This window comes from Fukomys damarensis, unplaced genomic scaffold (assembly GCF_012274545.1).
Source record: "Fukomys damarensis isolate Sample0158 unplaced genomic scaffold, DMR_v1.0_HiC HiC_scaffold_33, whole genome shotgun sequence".
Lineage (NCBI taxonomy): Eukaryota > Metazoa > Chordata > Mammalia > Rodentia > Bathyergidae > Fukomys > Fukomys damarensis.
In genome coordinates, this window is record NW_022900945.1 from 48,071,757 (window position 1) to 48,080,780 (window position 9,024).

Sequence of the window (9,024 nt, forward strand, 5' to 3'; positions counted from 1 at the left end):
GTAACATTTGTAAATTTTTGACACATTATACCCATGAAACTATTTCTGTCCAGAAAATGAACATGTCTACCAGCCCAGAAGTTTTCTCATGATCTTTGCAATCCTTTCTTTTCTCTTCATCCCCCCTGCCCCTGCCAGGTCCCCAGAAAACCACTCATTTTCTACCTATATGTATTAAGTAGTATTTTCTAGAATTTTATATAACATATACTCTTTTGGAGTCATATAACACATACTCTTGTATCTAGTTTTTCTTACTCTGGCAATTATTTCTGGGATTCACCCATGCTGTCTTAGTATTTATTGTTTGCTGTTTGGGGGGTATTTTTGTTTGGTTTGGTTTGGTTTTGCTAAGTGGCGTTCCATTCTATGGCTATACCTCAATTTATTCCTATGTTGATGAACAACATCAGTAGGGTTGTTCATAGTTCTTTGCTACTATACCTGTTCTGAAAAATTAATGTACAAGTCTGTGTAGACATGTTTTTCTATTGGATAAATACCTGGAGTGAAATGCGTGAGTCACAGGTAGGTTTTAAACTTTAAAAAAAAAAATGTGCAGCAATTTTTGACAAAGCTAACATACTATTCTTTATGCCCAAGCAAGTTCATTTCTGGGTATATTACCAAGAGAAATGAACGCATATGCTCACAAAAGACTTGTACATTAATTAAATCCGTAGCAGCTTCATTCATAATAGCTCCCAATCGAATACATCCAGATGATTATCAGTGGTAGTGGGGATCCTTCACGGTTGTGGGGTTCCTGAGTTGATTCAGGCAATCAAGGGTATTTTGCTATTCAGGAAATCTGACTCTTAGTCACCCTGTTATTATATGTGCCCTCGAGTCCTTCGCCCTTCTCTCTCCTTTCTATGTTTCTGTCAGGTCCTCACACTCATAAGTCTAGATCTCTACCAACTCCTTCACAACATCTCAGCAGTAAAACATTACTAAGAAAATTACTCAGCTTTGTAACTGGTCTCCAGGGGATTTTAAATCAGGAAGGGTTCAGTTCCCTCAGGGCCATCTAAAAATGGAGCAGGGAGATTTCTGATCATCACAGTGACTGGGGGGCACCACTGAGGATCAAGGATGCTAAATGGCAAGTCACACACCTGCTCCATACAGAAACAGCATCATCACCAGCGACAAACACTCAATCCCACACCGGAAGTGGCACTATAACTCTCCATTCCCTTACCCACTCTCCTAGACAACTTTCCTCTCGTCTTTCAGTTTAAACATGCAATACCTTTTCCCTCATTTTCATCTGAAAACCATACTTCTTACTGAATAGAAAAAAAAATAGAAAAGTTCGTAAGACTTCTATGTACTCTTGATAAAAATTTGTTTGGCAGTAAAGGAAAAGAAAGTAGTGGGAAGGTGATGAGGTTACAACAGTAGGCTGGGGTCATGTTACTGCAGTCTTGAAGGTCATGATGGAAAAGCTTGTATGTGGAACTTAGCACTGGGCAAACAAAACCTGACGGAAACAAATGCGGTTGTAATGTAGTTTGAGTCCGACAATTTTACTTTCAACATAAATTGTGTAACTGAGAATTCCCGCCTCTCATGGAGTAAGCAGGGATGACACAGGGAGAAAATCACTATTCTGTTTTATCTGGTTAAACTGAATCTGGAAATTAGCAAAAAAGAACAGATAAGTAAGCTCAAAGTATTATTGTATTGAATATTGTTTTTTGGGACGATAACTATACACTGAATTTTAAATCCTAGTCTCTCCTTATCAAGAACCTTCTTTTCCAAGTTACCAGAGGAGAATGCCTATTTCTCGTTTCATCCAGGGCTGTGCACTTATCTGGATGGTGGCCAGGACATGTTTTGTTATAGGAAGGCATAATGTTAAATGATAGAGCAAAATACTTGGTTCTAAGATTGTGTACTCACTCCATATAATTGCTAGTGCATTCTTGGTTGCTTTATATAAAACTCAATATTAAACACTTCAATGCCTAACATTCATTGGGTCTTGTTAGCACCGGTGCCACTTGTGAAGATGTCTGAATGTCTGAAAGGCTGACTTACCATTGATCCCACCACAGTTCACAAGGTATCCTTGGGGAAGTAACTGAGTGTTCCTAGGGCAGACCAGGAGTTGGTAAATTGGAGGCCTGAAGGCTTCTATGCCAGATTTAGATCTTAACCCTGCCCTTTCTGTGACCTAGGCCATAATTCTCTTTGTTCCTCTATGCTCTCCTCTATAAATGGGAGATGATGTAAGTTCTAACCTCACAGGACTGTTGTGAGACCCGAATTTGTTCATATATTTAAAGTGATGCCTAAAATGTGGTAAGGGATTATAAGTATTAGCTGTTACTATCTACCTCACCGCACTATTTCAGCTTCTCCTTGAAATTCTTGTTGCTTACCAGTGATGTGATATATAAAAGGCAGGAACATGGATTCATAAAACTCAAGGGCCTGCCTAGGAAAATTAGAAGTATGACTTTCTCTCTCCATTTCTCCCAGACTTACTACTGTTTATCCTATGAAGGGACCTCCATGGGAAGGATGAAAAGTCTGTCAGAACGTCGTCTTCGAAGTGGCCTTAGCTTTTCTCTGATATAGCACGTTCTTCAAAAAATGTTCTTTGCACTACCCATGGAGTAAGGAATTCATTGACTTCTTCTTTGATTTCTGGTTAGTTCCTTTCCCCTTCTTTTTACTTTGGTTGGTTCGTTCATGTCAGTTTTTCTTTTCTTTCTTCTGTAGCCCATTTTTCAAGGGTGGTTATGTCTATAAAGGCAAGTCAAACAAGCCAAAGGTCAAAGTCTGAGAACTTGGATCAGAATACCAGTTTTTCTTATAAGAGGTTAAGAAAAAGTATGAATCCTCTTGTTTACTCAGTAAGAGAAAGTGCTTTAGCAAACCACGTAGTTGGCTGGCCTCCGATTGTTGTCAAAATTTCCTATGAAAAGTATAGAGAGCATTCAGGCTCAGTTCCTCCTGTGTGCCTTCCTCACACCCGGAGCTGAAACACATAGTTAAAAATTTAACTCAGGAGGGCCCATAGAAATACTCTTAGACACATTAAAAATTCACTCAATTTCAACCTTTTCCCAAATCTGAATTCTTTCTGAAAAATTATTTCATAACTGTACCTCCCCTGTAATGTCCCAGGAATCGCCTCAAGTTCAAATGAAGTTCTCAAATGTTCACTTGCAACTGTCATACCACATGTGCAGAATTTTTTACTTGAATAGTATTGTAAGAGAAGAAAGTATAGTGTAATATTCCAGTCCACAGATCACCCAGAATATTACACACCGATCAAAGGTCAGGAATAACAATTCTCTGCTGGAATGTTTCTTTTCAACATTTCATGGTAAAATGAAATTTTTCAAATAAGAATTAATCTTTTCAGAGATAGTCACATCTCCTGGCTCTTATCATTGAACATGATGTCCTAGTCTACTCCAACTCTTTCCAAAACATATCTGCATGAAGAATCTTTGATTTTATTGTCACTTCTTCATCTCCCACCGCCAAGGTTGGTTGCCAGTCCTTGTTAACACTGCAACAGGATGTAATCATTGACTGAGACTCTCAGGACTTTGTGAACTGCTTCTATAGCACTGTGTTCTTTTTAGGAATTTGCCTTGGCAATGTCCTTGCATTTAGTATATTACATTTGGCCGAATAGGCCATTCTTCAATGATAGAATTCTTGTAAATCCTTAAAATATCTCGGGTTAAGGAGCTGGTCTTGATTTACGAAGGGTGTGATAATACCTCACTGTTGGAGATGGTGCCTTATGGTTTATAATTTATCTCTGACTATATTTTGAGGAGACAAAGTGTAAGAAAAGAACATGGCCCAGCAATAAAGGGCATATTGGTAAAACAAAACAAAACAAACCCAATCTGAGCAGCTGAGGACTTCTAACTGTAGAGCCTGTGTTCTCTCCTCTCCAGTACTCTACCAAAGTAACTGTTCATGTGTGTTTAACACATGAAAGGACCAGAAGAGTTTTTATCACTTAAAACATATCACAATATTAAGATTTTTTAAAAAAGGTTTGTACAGGTATGCTCTCCCTCACATTTCAGTGAAAATATATCCATCCTTTATACCTTCTTTAAAATAACCCACTCAGTCTGTTGGTGGTTTCCCTTGCTGTGCAGCTTTTTAATGAGATCCCATTGTTGATTTTTTTGGGCTAGTTCATGTGCTGTTCATGAAATCTTTTCCTACATAAATACCTTTCAGACTTCTACCTAACCTGTCTTCCAGAGACAACCCACCACGTGGAAAAATTTTTTACCAGAAGTTCCTCAGACAAAGTCTACTATCTAGAATATATAAAGAACTTAAAAAAAATTCAGACCTCCCAAATTTAAAGATATAGTCCAAAAATGGGCATCTGAAATAAACAGACATTTTTCAGGCAAAGATATAGAAAAAACAAATAAAAGTGAAAAAATGTTCAACATCACTGGTCATTTGAGAGATGCAAATGAAAACAACACTGAAATTTCACCTCACCTCAGAAAGAATGGCTGCTATAAAGAAATCAACCAAGAACAAATGCTGGAGGGGTGGTGGGGAAAAAGGAACCCTTCTCCATTGTTGGTGAAAGTGTAGAATGGTACAACCGCTGTGGAAATCAGTATGGAGAAACCTCAAAAAGCTAGATTAGAGGTCCCATTTGATCCAGCTATTCCCCCGCTGGATATCTTCCCCAAAGAATTAAAAGAATCATACCACAGCGATATATGCACACCCATGTTTATAGCGGCGCAGTTTATAATAGCTAAAACTTGGAAACAGCCCAAATGCCCATTGGGAGACTGGATTAAGAAAATGTTTTTTAAAAAATTTTTTAATAAAATGGAGTACTACTCAGTTATAAAGAATGAGAAACTAGAGATATTTATAGCTAAATGGATGCATATTGAGGCCATACTCTTAAGTGAAATAAATAGGACACACGTGTAAATACCGAACAGTTTCTCTGGTGTGAGGAACTGAAAGAACAAATAAGGATAAAAATGTATAACAGATAATGTGAAATAGGAAGAAAAGGTCCAAAGGGGAAGGGAAAGGGGGAGGGATAAGGAAAGGAAAGAAAAGAAAGGAATATGAGAAAAGGAAAAAAAATGGAAACAAAGTCTTTGCAAGTAAGGAGGGCAGGAGGGTCTGAAGGGAGGGTAGAGGAATGGGAAAAAATAAGAACCAAGATATACCATATAAAGGTAAAAATTGCCAATGATGAATGTCATTATATTGTATACCTAAAAAGGACCAATAAACTTAATGAAAAAATAACCCATTCAATACCAAATGTAATATTAAGTCCTCTATTTAGATATTTAAAATAAACCATTTGATATTAAATGTTACATTAATCCTTTCCTTTAGGCGTTGATTTTCTGGTTTTTTTATACCTTTTCCACCCCCATCTCAGTTTTAATGCATGGCTTTGTAATATAAGGTTTAAAGGTTTATTATGATAGTTGATTATTTTAGTATGAAGAAAAATCACAGGAATGGATGTGAAATAGTTCAATACCGCCTAAACATAGGGCAATAAGTAGTCAATTTTTAAAAAGTAGTGTAATTAAGATGTACATACTTGTAATGCCTTACCAGAAATAACTATAATGGGTAGAGTTTCTGATTTTTTTTTTGAGGGGGGTACCGGGGATCAAAGTCAGGTCCTTGTGCTTATAAGGCAGGTGGCGGAACCACTGAGCCAAATCCCCAGCCCTTCTGATTAATGTAGGAATCCAAGTAGTACTTACCCCAATCAGTTAGTGAACAAGGTATGTACTCAGTGCCAGTATTGTATTCAGCACTGTACATACAGCGACATCCAGAAAGACACTGTATAGTCTGCCTTGCTGGAATATACCATTTGGTGGGAAGGTGTGGTCTTTCATCAAAACCCACAGAAAACTCTTATTATTATAGCAATGAAATTAAAATAATTGTGGCATAATCCCAAAGAGGAGTAGGAGAGGCCTGGTAAACCTGAAGAGTACAATTGCCCAAAAGCAAATAGGTAGAGAGATGGCTGTAGAAATAGAAATAAAGTTGCTAAAGATCCTCCACATGGAAGTCTGAACTTATGACACATAATTCTTTCAAATTAGTTGCTGTGTTACATGAAGGTCACTGGTGTCCAGCAGACCAGAAGATCCCCATCAATCTGAATCCCACACACAAGGTGGGCAATACAGACCCAACGTGATAAAAAGGAGATCTAAATAAAAACTGGGCCAAATCATGTCTTAGTCATCTGATGACGACATTCTGTTGTAGGAAGACTGGGTGAACAGGGACTGAATGATTACAAACACAAGTGGGTAGCTGGAGGCTCCCATTCTGAGAACAAGCATGTGGTCCCAAAGAGTGGAGGGCAAATGCTAGCACTAAGATTACAGAGCACAGTGTGGGTATTGCTTGACAAGGATAATTCTCAGAGCATATGGAAAGGCAGTCAAGAGTTGAGAATAATACTCTAATGTACATAGCTAATCTACCACAATGAACTCAACACTAAACTCAGGCCTGAACAAAGTTTCTCTGAGACAGAGAAGGGCCCAGTGCTTCCCAAGAGGCACTTTTATTTTTATTTTTCCTTTTGCCGCTATCTCAAATGCCTCAGAGCTAGCAATGGCTGCATCAGATACCCCATGGCTGCTCTGGGAGACATCTGCAAGAGTCAGTTGCAGGTCTAACCCAGATCACTCTGTCCCCACAGCCATCTCTGAGTGACTCTGCCACTGTCCTCAATGGGGTCTGTGAGGAAACCCTCCCCTATGCATGACTAAACAAAGTCCTGACACCAAGCTCTCAAGTCTGCTTTTCTCTTCTATATAAAGGATTTCTCTCACACCTTCAGTTGTTCAGAGCATGTACTGTGTCTCTTTACGCTGCACCGTAAAGTCTAATAAAGCCTCTTTCAGATGGTTTACTTTTTCCTATTTTGATTTTTATCTCAGGCAGAGTAAGCTGAGCCAGGACACTAAGAGCTGGTAACACTAAAGGCCACACTGGTGCCCAAAGTGGCCAGCAGTTAGGGCAGCAAACACTGAGGGAAGCTAGCTGTACACAATGATAGAAAGCAGTGGATCAATGGATAACTACTGGGAGACCCCTTCTCATTGATGGAAGAGTTCCTGAGGGCATCTAGTAGCAGCTGGCCCTTGTGCCAGGAGAGTTGTAGCTGCTGACACTAAGAGCTGATAGCTGCTGGGAGTCAAAGCTCAGAGGTACACTGTAGACATTAAAAAGAGCTACACTTTGCTTATTCATGGTTTCTATCTCAGATGAGCAAAAGCGCCCTCAGCCAACCGATGACAAGACCATTTAAGCTTTATGCTTATTTTAGTTATTCCAGATGATCCGTTATCACAGAAGGCCAGAGACAGCCTTCCATATTTGTTGGCTTAAGAAGATGACTAGTAGCTATTTCCAGGGTTTGGGACCTGAAACCTAACACAAGGCGGTAACACCTTGCCTGAGGAAAAGTAAGACATTAAGGGCAATTCATTTAACTATACACAAAAAAGTATTATAATTTAATTCATATACCTTCCCTGTTCTAATGGTTCATCAAGTGGTTCTCCTACTTTAGATTTTACTTTTTTGGTACCATATAAATAAACATCATTCATTCTTTCTGAAATTTATTCTTTCTAACTGAAAGGCTGCTGTGTATCAAAGACTGTTCAAGGAGGCATTGAACACAAATGTCAATGCCCCTAGTCATTCATATGTTGATAAAGGTTATATTTTAAGTAGTATGGTGCTGACTGATCAGAAAAGACAGGTACTACAGCGGTACCTCAGTTTATGAACTTGTTTTATGATTTTGGGAAAGACGGCTGCATTTCTGTTTGTGTGGGGAAGATGACTGTGGTCATGCTTGTCACTTGACGTGGATTTTGTAAAGGAAGCAAAATTTTGCCAAATGCTTTTATTTGCAAACTGAATTGTTTACAAACATAAGCATTTGTGAATGGAGGTGTCACTGTATTTAGGTGTTTTTAACAATCCTTGTGATTGAAGAGGAGCTGGTAGTGTCATGGACAAAAGTGTACGACCTGCCATGGTCAATGTGTAAAGAGAATAGGTTTTACAAAAAACTTACTTGGAGGAATGCAAAGAGAGGTAGCCGGGTAGTCGAGTGCAGTATCCTAATGTTTTCTAAACAACAGATTTTGTTTTTATTCTATTCTCTGAACACAAAATACCCTTAATCCTACTGTTTACTTGGAATGAGTCACAATCTCAAGGCTCTGATGTAAAGGATAAAGGCATGAAAACAACATATGAGAAATAACAATAAGTAACATTTGAACTTAGTAGTGTTTAAACGCTAACGACCCCTCATGGACTTAACAGGAGGCAAGGGCTAGAAAGGAAAGTTGGAATCAAATGAGAAGGAGCAGCAAAGCAGCAGCGGGTCTCACAAGAAGCATGCTAGACCTGCATTTGGTTGACCTTCCGGCAAGGAAGAGTGCACATTTGCCTCACAGCTGTTATTTCTGAAGACAAAAACTTGCATGTTAGTCTTAATGGTCTGTGGCTCTTCACTTTTCATTTCGAACCAGCTTAGAGCCTATAAAAATCATTTTAAAGCAGTAATTTTTCAATAAGTGTCTCCTAAAGAGAATCAAGTTTTTAAAATATGCTCAGGAGCTGAATACACTGTAAAAAAAAATTAGACCTTGTTTAATGTTCTCAATATCATTGCAAAAAGAGGGAAAAAACTAAGACATCCACAAATTCTGTTTCCACACTTGCGAAGATAATTCTGATATTACTCAGAAGCTTGTAAATAGCATTTTCTTTCAAAAATCTGGCAAATCTTAATGAATTTTTTTGGTTTGAGATGTATAAAGTATTTCTCAAAGGCATCCCTGACCTAAGAAAGGTTAATAACCATTGGCATAAGGGAAAAATTGTTTACCAAGTACTTACTCACTGTCTAATTTATACCAGTACTGCTCTGGGCAGTGGGCATCTGGCATGGAATGAGTTCAAGGTCTC